Below are 20,280 nucleotides of genomic sequence, written 5' to 3'. Positions count from 1 at the left end.
GGCCACAGCCGGCCTCTCTAGGTCTGCTATGTACATAAAGGCATGAATAATAGATCTAACAAGCCAACAAAAGCACTTTATCTACAGCACGCTTCTGTCAGAAAGCCAGGCTTCTCCAGCACGTGGGATGGTTTCCAGACAGTGCCTTTTCCTAACAGCATGGGGGTTTTCCTGGCTTTGCTGCACCCTCCCTGACTTCATTCACAGGGAGCAAGCACAGGGCAAGGCTTGGCCACAGCAGACCCCCTGAACACCTTCAGCTCACCTCAGAGACCTGGCAGCATCCCCTGAGCCAGCTCCATGTGCCACCTGCAGCCCCAACAGAACCCGCACATGGAGGGCACAGCCACCTGCATGCCATGGGGAAGAGATGGTTGGCTTCCCTTCCTGTTAAACGAGGAGCAAGGGCAGTTCCTCACAGCCTGAAGCAGGGATCATCTGTATCGGTGAAATCTGCTTCCCCATCCACCCATACGTCCAGCAGCAGAAAGGCTGGAGAAGGGCCTTGTGCTCTTGTGCAGCTTCCCAGCAGTGTGGCAGTGTTCCTGCTGCCAGCAAGCCTGTGTTCCCTGAGGGCTGCCTGGGTTAGAGTGCTGTGCAGTGACTGCAGTGACTGTCTAAGGCTTGGGCTGTCCCCTCCCTATTTGCTTTATGGAAATGCTTAATAAGATCTTGACACAAGCAGAGGAAATTGCATTCCTTTATCTTGGCAGTGCATGGCCCAGGCTAAGGCAGGAAGAAGAACACAAGCAACACCAAGACTGCTATTCTCCTCTCGACAGTGGAGGTCAGCATCAAAAAAGCCAGCAGCTCCTTTGCCCCTCAGCTCTCTGTCTCATTTGCATTTCAATTTCTGGAGCTGCCAAGCTCAACTGCTGAACATCAGCCCCGCAAAGGCCAGGCAATGCTCCGGGCCGGATTCTTGCTCCACAGAGCAGCCACAGAGAGAAGTCATTCCTCTCAATCCATGGTCCCCATGTCACGAGGCACCACCAGATGCACCAGGAGGAGTTCCAGCTCAGGGAGGGAAGGCAGGAGTCCTCCGGGAGCAATCTGGCATGCGCAGCCGGGGCACAAGCAGGTCATGGTTCTCTATCAACACCTGGACCAGAGCAATGCCTCCTCTCACCCATTCAAGAGGAAGCGATAGGCAGGCAGCAATCCAAATTCAGTTTTCAGGCACTTGGAAAAGCCAGGGCTCCCACCCACCCACACAGTTCCCTCCCCAGCTGCCAGCAAGCTCCCAGAAATTAGACTGAATCTCCCCACAGAGCAGAGTTTTCTGCAGCATCAGATCAAGGCCCCTGCAAGGGCCTGGGTAACAAATGGCCCAGCAGCACAGCAGATGGCCAAGAAATCCAGCCTGAACACCCACCCATTCCTGGGAGCGCTGAATGCTGCCTGTGCCTACAGACAGGCATGACAGATCAAACCCAAATGGAGGCAATGGTGAAATCCATTGTTTAGAACTGCTTTATTAGCAGACTGGGCTGGGTATGAGAGACCACAGAAGGCCAGCACTGCGTGAAAGGTTGCAGCAGCTGTTCCAGCCTGACCAAGGCAAGGATCTTATCACAGGTCCTGTGCAGACTCACTCACCCTGCAAGAGGAACAGCAGCAGCTCCACTGCGCCCTTTCCAAGCTGTCCTTGGGAAGCATAAGGTGCAGCTAAGGCTTTGATACTAGATGAGAGACTTTTTTTGGCCACCGATCAGTCTCTGATTTCTTTCCCTAAAGAGCCATCTGGGACATTCTCCTGAAGATGCAGCTAGTCTGGAAGGCAAGAGACAGTCCGTCAGTAGTGCGGGAAACAGCAGAAGCAAGCAGGCTGTCAGAGCAAGGAGTGCTTCTTCATCCACAAATGCAGGAAGCTGCTCTCCTCTTTTCACCACTTCCCAACCTCAGCAGACTTGGGCTGTCAGAAATGAGATAAAATAGGACAGGGGATCGCAGCAGTTGAAATCTCTCCTGTGTTTGTCTGGATACCCTCCAAGAACTCATCCAAGACACTGACAGCTGAGGATTACAGTGTGAGCAGGGACAGCTCTGCTGCACAGCCCACCTCACCCTAGAGAAGCTGGCATCTCAAAGGTAGATGGAACAGCGTACTTCGAAGGAATTGGACACAGAGCTCAGCATGTCAAAGCTTCAGTACAGCATCTCTGCAGCTCAGAGCAATAGCTCCTGCCAGAGGAAAAAAAATAGCCATGAGCCATCATGCTGCAAAGATGCCATCCCCTCTGCTGGCAGCTCGAAGGACAAGCACGTACTGCCTCATTCTCTTCTAGCCCCATTGATTTTCTGCAGCTCTGTCTCCAGGAGCACACACACTGCAGTTTGTTCGGCCTTGCAGGAATACTGGGGCAGGATGAGGATGCCTACAGATCATGCTGGGGGCAGAAATAACAAAGGGTATCACAGGACAGACAAAAGAGGGAACAAGCACAGCCAGGCTCATTCCCAGACCCCAGGACAAGAACTGCTTTGGGCAAAAGCAGAAGTGCCCAGGTCAGAATCAGCTCCTAGGTAAGCTCCTCATGTTCCCACCCAGGAGCCAACACTGCCCACCTGGGAGCCACCTTCACGTGCTCTCAGCTGTATCAAATCCAAGGCTGGAAAGCAAACCATGGCAATTATCAGCGCTCACTGCTGTGAATGGGAATGTTCTGTAAACAAATTACATCTTGGAAATGAATACACGTAGCCTTAATTGAGGTTTAGCATCTTAAATTTGACTTAAAAATAAAAATTCTTACAAGTTAACAAAAAGAAAAGGGAGGAAAGGCAACGAGCTGGCTGCAGAGCCCTGGTGCAGAGCTAACAGTAGGCACAGCACCTGAGCAGACTCAGCCTTGCCTGTCTCAGGTTGCTCTGCTCCAAAATGAGGATTTGTACATCCCAGGGTCAGACTAATTTCTCCTGCCAGCACAGCAGCAGTACTGTAAATGACTTTTAAATATCAAACCCACACTTGAGTGCATCTAAGTCAAAGCACAACACGCATCAGGGATGATAAAAAAAATTAGATAGTGTTAGCAGAGCCTGGGCCTCAGCACATCAGCTTGAGATGGCTTTGGCATTCAGCATTTGCAGTGGATGAAGCTCAGCATTCCTCACCTCCAGACAGCTGCCAGCTCTCCAGAGTGCCTCACTGCCCCGTGAGAAGCAGCTACAAGCTGAACCCCTGGGATTTTGCAGAGCCTGTGCTGTGCAACTCTGGGAGCTCACCCTGCAGCTGAAGTCCCGTGGCATGCTGCAGATCACACGTTCCCAGCAGACTCTTCTGCCACTGCACTGGCAGCTCATCCCAGCTCTAGGCTCTCTCCTGCCAAGCCTGTGCTCCATCCAGCCCCCATACAATCTGTCCCCATGGAGGGAGCAATGCGTTGTCCAGAGCTTTTCCTTGCCTGGAACAAGCATGGACTCATGCCCAATGAGAAGCAAGTCTGGCTGCACTGCACGATGGTGGTATTTCCATCTCCTCCAGGCTACTCACAGACATGCTGGGTATCCAAGTGACTCCACCTCCCAGCCTGTTAGCAGGAGACTGGGAACAAGAGCAGCTTCCACACCTCCAGCCTGCTGCAGCTTTAGTCCCTGGCTCTCACCCTCCACCATGCAGCACAGACACATGGACAGACACTGACAGCAGCACACAAACAGCATTGCTGTGGAGTCCCAGCTCCCTTCACCTGTATCTTGAGGGTTAAATCGATAATCCTCCCTTCCTCTACCCACATCATTAACATATCCAGGTAAGCAGGAAAGCACAGCACCCTGACACAAAGTGTTGTTTTTTCTCTTTGCTAACTCCTGGGGGGACTGGTGTGTAGAAACCTTTAATGAATTTGACATAACTCCTAGCACAGAACAGCTCTACTATTTGATACAAGGTTTAATTTGATTTCTCACTTGAATAGCTGAGACATTCTTGATATGCTTCCTTCAGCCTCCCCCCAGACAGCTCTGCTGCATACAATTAGTGCTAAGAGTCACCTGCATTTCAGCATCCCTCCTCCTTTGCTCCACTCTGCTCCTGCTGCTAACATCCCTCCCCATCCAGCTGAGCATCTCCATCTCTGGTCTTTGGAAAGGGTTTTCCACGTCACCCCTTTAAACAGTGGGAAACTGAGGGCAACCAGTGGCAGCAGTTGGAGCCCAGGCAATGTGACAGTCCCAGCTTAGGTCACACCAGTCATCCCTGCAGAACAGCAGCCCTGGGAGGTAGGAATCCTTTCTACTTTCAGCTCTTGTATTTCTCCACAGAAGCAGCTCCGTTTCAGCAAGGCTTGCATCATCATCACTGCACCTCCAGAACAACAAAACCACAGCGTTCTGGAAACAAGAAACACACACAGCTCCTATGAAAATGAGAAGTGCGGATGGAAATTTGGTGGAATTTTGTTCATTTTAATGTCTACAGGTTTGTCTGGCGTCTGTTCATAGGTTAAGCTGCAACTTCAGCCTTCAGACCACACAACCACTGACCCAGGTTCACCATCAGGACAAAAGGACCCACAGCTTTCCAGGAACCAGCAGAGCAACGGAGCCCCACACCATGGCCAGACACAGGTAAAGGTCTCTCCTGAGACACGACAGACACTGTGACCCAGGCTTCTGCCTGGCTCAAGCCCCTCTGTGAGCCAGCACTAATAATACTGGCTTGATTGAACCTGTTCACTTCCCCAGTCTCCGAAGCACAACAGTCAATTTCAAAATCTTAAAGCAAACCGTTAGGGAGCAAAAGATGTATTTGCAGGCATTAAAGCCACAGACCAAGGAGCAAACAGACACCTTTGATTGAGAAATCAATGCCTGGGTTTTACAGCATTTCACACTAAGCAGCAGCAGAGTCCTGCAGACGTCTCATCCCTTCAGGGCAAGGCAGGAGAAACTAGCAGAAGGGGAAGTGACAATGTGATACTTCCAGAAGTCTTAGCAAAGCTGGACCACCCTTGTGGACCCTGAGGCCATGGGGTAAGACATATTTTCAAGAGATACCTCAGATCAAACTGATGGGAAAAGAGTCCATTTCATACCTCTTTCAGAAAGGTGCTTTACTCACGCATTCCCTTGCACCTGGCCTGCCCTGGGTACAGCTCCAACACAGCAGGCTGAGGTCATCAGGGGCAATCCCACCCAACACAGCACAGCACCCGTCTGCAAAGCAGCCCTGGATGCAAGAGGTTGCCCTGGAATGGCAAAAAAGAAACCCAGACTCCGTTGATCAAGATGCCAGAGGGAAGGAGCAAGTCCTGAAGGGAGGAGGAGGAGGAACAGCCCCTGCACCCAACAGCGGCGTTATGAGCAAGAGAGACATGCTGACAAATTGAAACAGACCACTGGCACCCCTGGTATTTTTAAAAGCTTTCTTCCTCTCAGCTTTCTTCTCCTTTGTGCACTGAAAACCCATCTTCAAAAGCAATCACAATGCCTCCAGAGGGAAAAATACCCCAGCACAAGGCAGACTTCCCTTTAGGCAATGTGAATCTGCGTTACCTGAGTAAAAAGGCTTTTATCTCAAAACCATTCATTTCCAGAGCACTTGACCCAAAAGGAAGTCTCCTTTATTTCTATAAAAGTCACTTTCTCCCCCAAAGTCTCGTGGTCTCCAAACAGAGCTGTTATGCAGCTTTCTGCTCCCACCACTGCCTGCAGAAGGCAGCCCCTGCTCCAGGAGATGCATGGCCCCTGCCAGCCCCCTTCTGTCTGGAGATAGTGGCAGAGGTGAGGGCTTTTTGCCAACCAGGAGCAGCCACATTCCACTGCTTCTGTCCTTTAGCTAGAGCTAACGCAGCAGTTGCAGTTGTTAGCAATCAACCAGCTCCCTCCCGTAAGCTTTAAGTAAAAAGCAAGCTCTTTCCCAGAAGGAAGCCACAGGCAAGGCTGTAGCTACAGCAGCTGTGTGATTTTGAACAGCTCAGCATCGCCACCAGACAGAAATTAGCTTGTGCAGGCAATAGAGGCAGAGCTCGAGGAGATGGGTTCAGCTCGGAGAGCTGGGGCAGCCTGTCACAGCTCAGCAAGCCTCCTGCTGTGATCTGCACCTCCAGGAGTGTATGGTGGCTGCAGAGATGTCCCCTTGCAGCATTCGTGCTTGAAATGGAGGGGAAAAATTGGTACTAGGAATTTGGCAGGAGGAAGGAGAAACGCTGCTTGTCAGAGGCAGCACGCAGCCAGCTGGCCTGGTGAGATGAGCTCCCAGCTCCCGCAGCAGCCAGCTCTGTGCTGCTCCTGATGAGGATTTGAAGAAAGCACCCATGTGCCAAGCACAGCAGCATGGCCAAAGGCTGCTGCCCAGCAGCCTTTTTTACTGGGGGAGGAAGACAGCACCCATCTCTCACGAAGGGCACCAGATCCCAGAAGATCTCGCCTACAGGGACACAGATCAGAAATGCAATCTTGCACTCAGTCACATCCTAACCTGTCAAGTCGCTGTTTCAGTGCTGATGTTTGCATTGCTTGGTGTCCAGCCTCAGGACAGGGAATGAACAAAATTAAAAGCACAAAATTAAAATTTCTACTCCTCCAAAACGGGGACAACTTGAAGCCCATACCCCCAAAGCACTGAAAACAACATGTTCCCCAATACTGCTTGCATGGCATCTCTTAATTCCGTGGTTTTTAAGCAGCCATGGGTGTTCTGAGTGCCTGTTATTGAGAACCTGCACGTGGCTACTGAGTGCAAGCTCTGCACAGGTGCTGAGGGATGTGGCTTGCACCCTGGTCTCGGCCATCCTGGAGGGAACAGGTTTACCAGGCAGGACTGGCAGCAGAGATAATGGCATCAGCGATGTTTCTTTAGGCTGAACTGCTCACTGTGCACTGAAAGGTGACACTCAGCATAAGCTACCTACAAAATTGTACTGAACAAATGCAGCACGCTTCAGTTTACACAAACTGTCTCTGCAGAAATATTAAAACCTAACAGCAGGGCAGTAATGGAGCAAACAGGAGCCAGGACACCTGAACTGCCTTCCCAGTCAGGATGCAGTCTGCTGGAGGCACTGCATGTAGGGCATGAGAGAGCAGCACAGACAACCCTGGCACATCTCTCAATAGATAGAGCAGCTTTAGCAACACCAGGTGATCCTGCTGGCTGTGAAGGCTCAGCATCCCACTGACAGCCCACCAGCATCCCAGGGCAGGCTTAAGCAAGTCACTGACTGCAGTGCTATGCTGCAGGGGCGGGCAGTGAACAGCCCCAGGACCACAGCGTTGTGTGAAGCAAACCAGGTTTATCCCTTCCTGTTGGCACAGCCATGCAGAAACACAGCTCACACTCCCCTTCCTTCATGCCATTTTCCACTAGCAGGTAACTTTCCACCAGGTCATCAGAAACTCAATCCCACTGTGTATGAACCAGCAGGACACAGCAGGAGCCGAGTCACATCTAGACAGAAGCCCAGCCAGGACTGCACGGTTTGCACTTGCCTCTGCCATTGCCCTGCCTTAGTTTCTCCTCTGAAAAGCAGGTACAAGCATTTTGTCTGCTCAAGGCATGCCACCTTCAATTCTTTGACAGCAGCACTGAGATTCAAAATGCTCAAAGGCAGAGATGATTGGGTAATCTGATTGTGTGGCTGCTGACTATTTCAAGTTGGGCTGATTTCTGTTCGACTTTAGGAGCATTTTCAGGGGCTTTTTTGTTGTTCCAAGCTCTCTATTTCCCCCAGATGACCATCTCCCAGCCTCTCTTCTTTGTACAACCCAAGGAAAAGGCGATAAAAATCTCTAAAAAAAGATTTCCAAAGCTCTCAGAGATTAAAAGGTCCTATTAGACCATTTTATAGGATAGCAGTGGAGGCAGGGAGAGGAAAGTTTTAGACAGACAAGCTATAGTGAAAAAATTGATCTATTAAAGCAGCGGATGCTATCAGGGAAGTGACTGATTTCCTACAAACCAGTATGGCCAGACACATTTCTTCTAGAACAGGTCTGTCCTGGCTTCTCCTCAGCACGGCAGCTCTCCCCTCTACCTGCCTGCAACACAGCAGCCCGGCTCAGCAGCTCTAATGGGGCGATTCAGTTTATTGACCTATTAGCTGCCACCTGCTTGGGACACAGCCACGGCAGATTTGCCATTGTGTAAGCAGCAGCCAGCATAAAACCCTAAATAAATTTTCAGAGGCTGTGAGCAGTGTAATTAATCATGCTGTCTATCAAAAGGCAACAGCAGCAGGGCGGCAGGCAGAGGAACACAGAAGACAAGGCTGCACAAGGGGAGGGCATCAGGGCCCCCTCCTGCTGTCTGCCCTTACCCTGTGCTGCCAGATGAGGCCAAGAATTAAGGCCACACCGAAGCTAGATTCTAGGTCAAACCCCATTTCACTGCTCACCCACTGCTTGAACCTGAACAAGTGCTATCTGCCACAACATGCTTCATTTCGACACTCAATGAGGAAATAAGCAGCATTCACAGACAGCATTTGCAAAGTTTTTTAAGTTAGGAGTGCTGCAGACTGTTTCCAACTATGCTGAACTCGTGTCTTCTCCTCAGGACCTCTGAATCTGGCACAGACCAGCTAGCAGAGCGAGAGCAGAACAGAGATGTCAAAGAAACAGAAGGAAGAGATTTAAACACCCCTAACTCAGTTCCTTCCAGCTCACTTGGCAAACGCACTGAGCCTGAATCCTCCTCACTGCGATCTCTCCTCTCTGCTTCCCTGCCAATGCACCCATTTGGGATGCTGGTTCTGCCGCCTACCCAGTGACCAAATTGCTCCACTAAGGCACAGAAAGAAGTCAGGTGATCGCTTAGGAGAAATATATATACACACACACACATAAAAATGTGTGTATATGTAAGAGGCCTCAAATTTTAAGGCGTTTAGGATGCAGCACACCTCTGCTTCAAGATCAAGTTGCCTGGCAGCAAGGCCCTCTCTCAATAACCGTCCCCCACGTTCACCAGCAGAAGCAAACAGAAGAGCTTGCCCCTGAGAGAAAACCTTCACATGACCTCCACCTTAAAAAGCCATCAGGGACTCCTGGAGATGCTTTGACTCACCGGGATCTGAGAAGAGACAAGTCAGGAGCCAGCAGGACCTTTCTGAAGGGAGCTGGCAGACAGACAGGCATTGTGGCTGAACCCTCTGCTTCTCCCACTTTCCATCTCCTTCAGCCAAGCAGGGTGGTCAACACAAAGGCATTGTGCAGACAGAGGGGCTCAGCCCTGACCTGAAAAGACAGAGACAAGAAAACCTTTTATTTTCCTGCCATTGAACCAGAGCCAAACAAGGCTACAGCACACATCTCAGGGCTGTGGTGCATCCAAAGTGCTCAGCCAAGCCCTGAGCTCAGAGCACAGCCCATCCCAGGGCCATGCCTCCCCTTCCAGCCTGCTGCTGGGCTGCCTCCAGGTTGCTGGCATCCTTCCTGCTCCAAGCGGATGCTGCTTTTCTAAGCAACATCGACGCAGTGCTGAGCGAAAACCTTCCTCTAAAGGAGGGGGAAAAAAAAAAAAAAAAAAAAATCTATTCCAGCCTTTGAGCCATGCTATTAATATTTCATCTTTCTTTTTCTGCCAGAAAGAAAGTTCCTCCTGCCAGCTGGGCTGCCATCTCACCACCATGCGTATCTGTGGCTCAGCCCTGGCTGCCAGCCCCTCCACACAGATGGCAAATGCAAGGCTCATATCCCCTCCACACGACCCCTTCTGCATCCCTCAGCGGCAGCACCAGAGCCAGCAGCACGCTGTGGCGAGGCATCGAGAGGCAGGCAGGGCTGGGCTAAGCACCCTGCAAAACAAAACTCAAGGCTGATCCAAGGATTGCATACAAGACCTGCATTGGGTCCACCCAGATGGACCAGAGGCTCACACTGCCCATCCCTGGCTGCTGCAGCTGGAAGACATCTGTCAGTTGCTACCATCACAAAGCCAGCCGCCATCCCACCCCCACGCAAACTATCCATCAAGCATCATCTGTGTCAGGCTAGTTGTTTTTTTAGTTTAAACTTAATGTCTATAAAGTATTTTGCCTTTAAATTATTCTGCAGACTCAGTCAGTTAAACAGTGCTTCCCAGTCTAGACAGAACAATCTTGTTGTCAGTGAAACAGATTCACCCTGACATCCCCATGGTGCGTGGTGATGTGGTTGCTATTTTGGAAAAAAAGACGACAGCTAAAAGCTCTTTCTCTTACGGCTCTGAAACGTGATTCCTGTCCACTCAGCTTCAAACAAACACCTCCATAAATGATCCCCTGCATTTGGTTTGATGGCTCTCTGTCAGGCACCTGCATGGGTGGAGAAAAGGGGAATGGCTCTCCCTGCTCCCAAACACAGATCTGCCCGATTCTCCCTGGCCATGAGGCGAGCTTTGGGTGATTGGCATGGAAGTACAGCTTGAGAGAGATGTTAAACCATGCCACAATTCATTCTGCAGATCAGCTTTGCCCCCGTGTCTCCATCAGTGCATGGGGGGGACTGCAAACACTTTGGTTCCTTTATAATTAAAAGCCTCTCCTCCACCTCGTGAAAAGTCTGCACAGAGGAAAAGGCGAAGCAGACAAAGCATCTGACAGCACTTCACGTCTAGTCAGGCTGGAGCCTGCGGAGCTGTAAGAGTGAAACAGCCTGATCAAACCAGAAATCATATTTTCCCCTTTTGCACCGTCAGTGACAGATCCTTGATGTCTGCAGTCAGAAACAACAAATACCATTTGGGGATCTTTTCATCTCCTTTTGCAGTAACGCAGCGACCTGCCCACGCCGGCTCAGCACTGGGCCTTTTTTCCTGCTCAGCCTCTAAGCCTGCAAATGCTCTCCTCTGGGTGGGAGCACAGCCCCTTTGCTAAAGGGGATGCAGGAAGGTGCTGCAAAGGGAAAAGAACCTGAGTTCACCAACGGGCCCCTCTATAGGGCAGCAAAGGGATCTTTCAATTGCTTTTATTCCTCAAAAAACTACAAGCCTCCAGAAGCTGCCCCATTCTAAACTTATCACACACCTGCCTTTACATCTTGCAATAAATCACCTGCAAACGTTCTGCTCCATGGAAGGCACACTCAGCTCCAGATACCCAAGCAGAAAAATGCCTCTGTGTATTCCAATAGGAAAAAGGAAATTCGGGAAGTGATGAGGACTTGCTTTTTCTTTTTGCACTGCACTGTCAGACAGCAGCAGAATGGTAAGTGCTGCACAAGAGATCTGCCCTAGGACTGCCTGTGTTTCCAGAGCCACCAGCACACACACACCAGCAGTCAGAGCTCCTCCAACCGGAGCACATGGTGCCACAGATGGCTCAGGGACACGAAGCAAAGCAGAGAAAGATGCACGATTTCAAGAGATCAGCTGTGGGAATCACAGCGAGACACTGGCTGCCCTGCTGGTACCAACAGAACAGCACGAGGCAAGCAGAAGGAGCAGCATGGAGGTATCACCTCACACTGTACCAATCCTCAGTGAGCGCAGAACCAAATGCCTTCAGCTAGCTTGAGAGCAGCAAAGTCCATCTCTGAACCAGATGCTGCTCTGCACCTTTCAAGGAACCCAGATGGAACCTCTCCACTGGCTCCTTGTCCCACTTTTAATGACCCTTCTATTAGAGAAATGAGAGCCACAGCAGCCTGACTTAGCTGTGCAATCCCAAGTTCAGCCAGCTATCAGTTCCCTGGGCGTCACACAGCTCCATGCTCCCTCAATCTGTGCCTGTGACAGCTCAGCCCCACAGCCAGATGCATAATAAATGCACAGACAGGGGCAGCACAATCCTCCAGGGATGGAGAGCATTAATGCACAGGCAGAACTGGGGAGGTAAATGCTGAAAAGTGGATGCACACAGCACATCCTTATCACATTCATAAAAACCCAGAAATGGCTAAGAGGGCCTCCATCATTTCTCTTTGCTCTGGGCAGTAACAGACCAGCTGATCACCCAGGATTTGGGCTACGCAGTGCTCAGGTGCACTGCCAAGAACAGGTTAATGCATCGTCCTGGATTTCCCCATGCTGCAGTGATCAGCTCAGATCTCCTTCAATGCACAAACCTCTGCTCAGCCCTGCAGTGGAGAACAGGCGCTCAGGATTCAGGGTGGACTGAAGGAGCAATTGCTACCCCCCAGCCCTGGGCCAAAAGCTCCCCATGGAACCAATGAGCTGGGAGAGTGGCTTGAGAGCAGGGCAGGAGGCAGCTGGCTCTGAGCACCCTGCATGAGCACCAAGGGCACTGAACATTTCAGCACTGCATCTCTATTTCATGTCTCATGACTCTTGTGTTAAAAGAGCTTGATGACTTCCAAGAAACACCAAGCTGAGAAGCTTTTATAACTACTGAACTGCCTTTTTAAGATGCACGTAGCTAATCCAGTCTTAAAACTAATGATTTAATTTACCTTAGGAGAAGCATGCCAGCATAAATGAGCATCTCCCAGTAGTATAGCAGAAGCATGTTTTATCTGGAGATTATGTTGATTAAATCATCAAGTGCCATAATCTTCTCTCTTCCTATTTCAAATAAGGGGGGCAGTGGGGGAAAGCCCTAAAAATATAGATATATCCTTCTGAGGCACAGCAGGGAGCTGCACAGCCATCTCCAAGCACTCTCCTTGCTCAGCAGAGCATGCAGGCAGGGCTCCCCATGCTGGAAGGAGCTGCTCTAGCTGCTATCAAGTGGGAAATGAATTCACTTGTTCGGGACTGGAGAGATGCCAGGAGACGCAGGCTGGAGGAGCTTAGAGGTAGCACGGTTACATGAGACACACAGAGCTGCTTTGAAGCCACGGTGTCACCTGCTGACAGGAGGAGAGGATGGACTTTCAGGCCACAGACACACCATGTTTGGATACACAAGGTATTTAAGCCTCCAGAGCTGCTTGAGGGCAGCTCATCAGCTCTGCATCCCCCCTGCCCTGCTCCTTGAGCAGGCACACTCCTTCATCTCCCCCTCCTTGAGATGGGCTCCACAGGACACAGATCATCTTTCCACACAGGGCTGCATGGCTTGGTGGGAGAGGCTGATGTCCTCAGCCCAGCTGTACAGCTCCCTTCACCCGCCCTACAAATCTGCCTTCCTGACCCGGCTTTCACTCTGCAAACATAACCGCGAAGTCAGGCTGAGTTCTCGAGGCTGTAAGTCTCCTCACAGGATATAAGTCACGCAAGCTGCAAATTCAAGTGGCTTAGATACAGGGAGACAATGCGTTAGCAGAGGGAAAAAAGCCAGAAGCCTGCTTTCAACTCCTTCCTCTCAGCTCTCATCTCCTCTTTACTGCTTGTTCCTCCTTCTTGCTCAGCACTGAAGCAGGGAACAAACCACCCACCCCAACGAATCAACAAGACCCACCTTGACACTCAGCCATGACCTGCAGATGGTGGGTTTTCAGACAAAGCCATTTTCCTTTGGGACTCAATTGCAAACACTTCCCTGCAGCTCTCTGCCACGTCACCGCACTCGGGCACTTCACCTGGAACGGCTCTGTCTGCTGGCTGTTTGTATTGCACACAGAGAGCTCTGAAGAGCAGGGCATTTCAGAAACAGAACACCTTTTATTTAAAGCCAACTCAAACCCGCAGCGTTGAGTGCGAAAGCTTCCCTGGAGAATGACAGAGGATCTTGTTAAGCTCACAGCAGCAGAGAAAGGGTCCAAGGCCAAAACAAACTGCTAGGACAGAAAGCTCGCTCTGAAAAAAGCAAACTCCAGGCATTGCTTATGCTGACCCCTGGCACAAACAACAACGTCTGCAGCGGGCTATCTGTATTTAACAAGGCCAAACCTCAACGTGAGCAATATTGACTTGCTCTTCCAGCCAGTCGTTACACAAGGCAGAGGCAAGGCTTATGAAATCAGTGGATTTCTGTGCAGAAGGGGTGCTTAACAGATGTAAATGGGTTTGCTTCCTTGAAGGCTGAAGCAATCAGCAAGCTTCTGCCAGCAGTTCTGGGTGTGGGCTGCAGCAGCCACCGTCACCCTGCCTTCGTTTCCCCACACTCAGAATAATTACTTCACTGTTGTAAAAGCTTTGAGCCTTCAGAGAAGAGACTGTGTTATTTGGCACATGGTCCTCCACAGCTGCTACGATGGCACTGTTGTGAGGAAAATGTTGCCCACACAGTCCAACTTTCTGTGCTAACATCCACTATTTGGTCCCTATTGATATCCAGTGAATATCAATGAATGTCAATGGCTGCCTTTGTTTTTTTTGCATACTTTTGCTTCATCCACACTTCCATGTTGAACGCCATTGTGTCAGTGCCCCTCTGCTGCCATCTGTCACACAGCAACAAAACATAATGGGATATTGGTGGAAAGGTTCAGCCTCTACTACCATACCAGCACCATCTGCTTCTGATGGCATGCGCTGACATCCTAAAATAGGAGGCATTACTTTCAGAGCAGCCCTCAGATAACTGGAGCTCCATAAAATGATTCAAGTGGAAAACTCTAATTTCAGAACAATTACTCACATCCTTCTGATGTCATTTTAAAGCAGGAATCTCCTATTCTGACTCTCTCACTCGCAAGCATTTCTGCCTTTTCAGATGTGAACACCATCTCCTTTCTAGGCTTTGCATCTCTTTTAGTTCAATTAACATGGCTCCCTGAAGACTGAGCACTTTGGTATTTTAAATAAAACATCTCTGAACACACTAATGCCACTTGTCTCCTGCAGGACCCTTGTTCCAGACAGACCTGACACTTTGACAGCATCTTCACATTCATTTTCCCTGAGCAAACGCACCGTTACACCAAGTTTAATTTTTAGAATGGGCAGGAAATCTCTTCCTCTGAGTAAACATCAGATAAACATCTATACACTGCATGGAATTACATGTCAAGCCACTCGATAAAACCAACCTATCTGCCAGGAACAAGTTTGACAAATCTTCAGTACAGATGACTTCCTCCCCTCCTTTAAATTGTACACGGAGTCCTCGAAATCCAAAGGAAAGGAGGGGTTTCCAACTCATTGGTCATCCTCCTTATCCTGCCAGCACCACATGCACTTGTGCTTAACCCCCACTGCTGAGACAGCTGTGTTTAGAAACAAGGATTTTGAGAATATATGGGGAAGCAGCACAAGAAGACACACAGGTTGCTTTCCCTCCACCCTCCCAGAGCTTGTTGCAGCAGCAAGAATAAGAGCTGCCTGCAAACAACATTATTTCCATGTCTTCTACTCTTAAAATAGCAGACAGCCCTGCAGGCAGGACAGACCCGGGGAGCACACTTGCTGTCTTGGTGACACAGGCCACCAAATCATGTCACTCTGCTGCTGCTCACTCGCTGCAGCTCATTCTCTCCTAAGGAGAAAAGTCGGTCAGGAGAAAAGCTCCTTACTTCAATGCTCTCAACTGACCAGACTTACAAGTCCCATAATTTTTTCCTAATATATTCCCCTTCTCCTCAGTCTGGAGGCAGAAAAACTTCCCAGCACTCAGAGCCTCCAGATGTCAGGCAGCTTTCCACTCCTTTAGCTCCATGCTGCCACAGGCAAGAGGCAGAAAGCTGCTGGCCCTCAGCAAGATGGACTTAATTGTCTCTACCTCGTTAGTTCCAGATTGGAGGGAGAGATCCTCCTCTTAGCATCACCTTGCAGTCAGCTCGCGCTCTGGTCCTCTCTGAGCCGTATCACACACCCAATCCTCTCCTTGTGTTGATGTCTTTACTGACAGCACTGTTACACACTCAACATCCTGTACCAGCAAACAGTTAATTATCCCCTGTGAGTTACCATCTGTCAGCTGATCACATTAACAGACCAATCTCATTTCCCCCACCCACTGCAAAGAAAAAATGCTCCTTTCTTGTGGCTCATGCCATTTTACTAAGGACAGGCAACTAGCTTCTTATAGCCAACTACTACAGGCCAGCTGATGAGCAGTGACTAATTACACAGAAACCATCCAGTCACTCATTCCAGGCTGAGCCTCATCCTGCCCAGCCGGACAGAGAAGAAGATAAATCTAGAGATGATACACTGAGAGGCATGAAGTTCTGATGTAACTGCCCCAACACCCTGAGGAAAGCTCAGCTAAGAGACCTGGAGGGAACTGTTTTCATCCTCAGCTCATCACTGCACTCCTATGCCTCAGCTTCCCCAGCTGAGCGAGCACATATGTGTTCTCATTTACTTCTCTCCGTAGAAGCCTTTGAGATTTGCCTATCAAAAATATGGTATGGATAAAACCACTGCCAAGACAGACAGCAGCAGGCTCTGGATGGTCTTCACAGCACTGACCATGCAGAAAGCAGGATGTTCTGGTGCTGACACGAGCTTCTGCCACCCTTTTTGCTCAGTAGCAATCAAGACTGTCACAGCAACAGGAGACAGAGTAGAGAAATATTTCACTGGAACGTATTTGGTTGTTTTTTTAGTGGATTGACATAAGAATTCGTTTATAAATACGTCAAGAGCGTATCAGTGTGAAATTGGAAATGAGAGTGGATAACAGCACGGTGAGCAAAGTACGTGGGGTGAGGAGATGAAACACACAGGTTAACCTGAATGAGTTGCAGACTGAGACCTGTGGAAAACACAGAATCTCAGCTCTGATCAACTCAATTGATTAAGCAATGGAAACCTTTGTCACTAATGTAAACAGCATCCTGACTGCGTGCCTTCATGCTGTCACGGTCCCACTGAGCCTCTGCCTCTGCCTCCCCCTGGCAGTGTGTGGTGCACAGTGAGGCTGCAGCTGTCTGCTTTCCCCTTGGCAAGGGAGAGCACCCCGTCTGTGCCTGCAGCAGGCTTCCAGCATCACTGCCATCAGCCAAGCCCTCGAGCAATGGTAAGCAAAGAGGGGTGGCAAGGTTGTGCTGGGGATTGAGGTCTTCCTCAAAATCATTTAAGAGGTTCATGAAGCCAATCAACAGCACAAGAGCAGATCTGACACCGATAAGCCACAGCGCTTCCAGTGTTCTTTGCAACAGCCACCCCAAAGGCCGCAGCATTTATGGAATCACTGAATCACTGAGGTTGGAAACGACCTCTACAATCGCCAAGTCCCAGCCCACCATGCCCACTGATCATCTCCCTCAGTGCCACATCCCCACAGTTCTGGAACACCTGCAGGAATGGTGACCCCATCTCTCCCTGGGCAGCCTGTGCCACTGCATCACCACTTTGAGTAGAAATGTTTCTTAATATTCAATCTGAACCACCCCAGCACCACTTGAGGCCATTACCTCATCCTAGCTGCCTCTTGTTGGCTCAATGGAGAGTGGTGCCTCCAGGGGCCAATCAAGTGAGACAGAGGGCAGCACAAAACCCAGCCCCATGAGAAGAGGGAGGCTTTCCGCAGGCTCTGGTGATGCTGGTTGGGTTGAGCAGCAAGCAGGCAAAGCTCACCCTCACCAGCTTTCCAGCATGTTGCCCTAATATTACAGCAGTAGGTTCCTGAGAGAAAACAGCTCCCTGGAGACCACAAGGGAATAGGTGACAGCTAATCAAGCACTATCAGATACACAACAGCTGCATGTTTGTGATCATCTTCACAGCCTCTTGGAAGCACAACCAGCTCACCGGAGTGAGTAGTACAGCAAGACAAGCAACAAACACAGTCACAGGAGCAGACCACATCCTTGGTCATCAAGCACTTACCAAAGGCATCACATGCTGCAGTTACATTGAACCTGCTGGGCAACACACCACACTCCTCCAGCATCAGTCTTCATCTGAGGCACCAGGTTGATTCAGCAAGGTGTTTGGCAACAAAAGGATACAAAAGCTGTAAAAACGCTCACAAATTAATTAAAGAAAAGTAGCAACGCTTTGCAGTTGAAGTAAATATGCAACAGCATTGTAACAGAGTGTTATAACAAGACACAGTACAGGAATACGATCCAAAGGTCTGCGGCACGCAGGTAGCAGAGCGTAGCCACGTGCTGCTCCCTATGGACCTCAGAATGTCAGTATTAAAAAAACAACAGTTCTGAATTGTTTAAGGAAGAACAAGACTAATGACTAATGAGGGAGGGCTGGGAACTCTGGAAAGTTTTGCCAAGCTGTTTTGATACAAAGTGAGGCCAAACCAACACTGCAGGAGTAACGTATCAGCACTACCACAGTGCACACAACCACAAAATCCAAGCAAAACCTTTCTGCCATGCCTCATGCTCTTCAGGACACTCCTAACCCAAGGGCTTTAATAATTCCCAGTTCTAATGGGTGAAACTTCTACTATGACAGCAATCCCTTCTAACAGAACATTTGCCTCTTGTGTTCATACAACCACATTAACTGATTTTCTGCTGTTAGTATTCAGTCTTCTACACTACCCAATGCCTCCTGATATATGGGGTTTGGAACACTGGTTCCCAAAAAGATGAAAATAAGCAAGCAAAAACCTGAAGATGCAATTTTTAACACTGATTTACATTTGCAGTCATTTTAATTAAAGATCATTAGCTTTCATTACCTGACACAGACATGAAATAAACAGGAGAGATTTGAAGGCCATCACTGTCAGAAGAATTCCAACTCAATAAGAGTAAGGAACATTAATAAAGTGAAATGAAAAACACATGCTTCATCACTTTCTGTGCTGGTATGTTTTCCTCTCAGGATTTAGGATAGAGCACGTGGATGAAGAATAGAATTAAGTGAAAAACCACAAAGCAACCTCAGGCATAGTGAGGAATGGATGGTTTGCAAGAGAGGCAAATCCAAGATTGATTAAATAACTCAAAGCACTTTCTAAAGTGTTAAATCTATGGGTTCTGATGGCCTAAAAATGACCAGATCTGCTCCAAGCACGGATGTTTCAGATCCCAAGACTTCATTAACTCTTCCTGTACTTCTGCTCATAGCCTTGTTCACACGTTGAGAGCTTAGATGCCTATCCTGCTTCAAAATACACTGTTAAAAGTGCATTGCATTTATCATAGAATGGCCTGGGTTGGAAGGGACCTCAAGGACCATCAAGCTCCAACCCCCATTTATACATTTCGACACTTAAATGTTATCAAAATAGTGGAATTCTTTAACTGCACAAAACATGGATTGAGCCTTCCATTCATCCAGCACATCTACTTTTGTCTCCTGAATGCTTTAAAAGCATATTACAATTTGATTCTTCAAACTGGACAAAGTGAAAGCAGGAACAGCACACTGCAAACATCCAGATCTTCTCAATCACTTTATGTTGGCTCTGTTTGCTTCTGCAGAATAAGAATCCCAAAGGTGTCTCAAACCACCTTTTTTTTTCCAAAGGGGAAAATCACAGTTATTCACAAAGGTCACAACAATTTCTGGCTCTTTTAGATTTCATTTCTGTAAGTGCTCCAGTAACATGAAAAATTGCAAACACTCAGGGCTTTCATTGCTGCATCACTGTCTCCTTACAGGCAAAGTGCACGAGCTGAGTAAGACAATTTCTTAGATCAGCATTCATCCTGGTAAAAACATCTCTGAAACTTTTCAGTGAGCGCGATGTCAAAAAGTCACTGGAAGTTGGTTGGCTGATCTGTCTTCCTTTACATTTCAGTATCTAATGGCTGATCAAGTACTAAATAATGTGCTGGTTCTTCCCCCAGCAGACACGCAGTCTGTTTCTCAGTGTAATGACAATAGTGCCAAACAGGAGCTACCAGCCAGCTACAGTTTAACCCTTAGAAAAATCTGTTATCGGCAGAAAGTTCACCCTTCTTTAAAAACCTCTATAGCCAGCAGTTAAAACCATCTCTTGAATTTACTTTGAACACTGTTAATAATGAGGATGAAACATTTTCACACCCACAAAGCCATTTCTGTTCACGGAGGATTCGAGTTTTTCAAAAGACTGCTGTTAGACAAATAACAGACAAAAAAAAACCAATTTTCTCTTAGAAGTGAGGAAAGACTGTGTCCATCTCCTGGGGTAACTGGGCTTCTCCCAACCAGCAGCACATTCTCGTTTCTGCCACTGACATCCACACATTTGATCAAACAAGGCACAGCCTGAGCATTTGGAGCATCCCTCGAGGATGAAAGAAACCTGCTGCTCTCCTGAGCACACAGTAAGGCACTGCATTTTGAGCCTTCCCAGCCTGTAATGGCACAGGTCATTATACAGCAGCCTGCTTGGAAAAACAGGATGCAATATTTGTTTCCTTTGACAGACAGGACGGACTGATTTTTCACAGTGATCAGCAATGGTAAGCAAGACATCCATTTCATGAAAACCTGGAATTATGAAGCAGCCTTAAAATGAAATACCTTCCATGCAGTAGTTTAATATGAGCAAAAAGAGGGCTACAGGCCCACGCTAAAAACAGAAATGAGATTTCAAAGGTAATTCAGGGGCAGTGGGGAAATAGGCCATGGGCAAAGAACATGTTATTACAACCTTTGTACAATCC

The 20,280-nt window shown here is 48.8% G+C and overlaps 1 long non-coding RNA gene across 12 annotated transcripts in view; it reads right to left on the bottom strand.

Annotated features, from left to right (window-relative positions):
- Positions 1–17,769, bottom strand: part of LOC122165496 — a 37,367-nt gene extending 19,598 nt beyond the window's left edge. For 7 of the 12 annotated variants that reach the window (XR_006170507.1, XR_006170499.1, XR_006170510.1 and 4 more), the window contains exon 1: positions 1,600–3,981. This is a non-coding gene — a long non-coding RNA (uncharacterized LOC122165496). The other 5 variants (XR_006170502.1, XR_006170500.1, XR_006170501.1 and 2 more) reach the window with 5 other exon arrangements.
- Between the last annotated feature and the right edge of the window lie 2,511 nt (positions 17,770–20,280).

This window comes from Centrocercus urophasianus, unplaced genomic scaffold, assembly GCF_019232065.1.
Source record: "Centrocercus urophasianus isolate 14NV4802_14NV808 unplaced genomic scaffold, USGS_Curo_1.0 seq_30, whole genome shotgun sequence".
NCBI classification, from domain to species: domain Eukaryota; kingdom Metazoa; phylum Chordata; class Aves; order Galliformes; family Phasianidae; genus Centrocercus; species Centrocercus urophasianus.
This window is presented reverse-complemented; position numbering and strand designations above follow the sequence as displayed.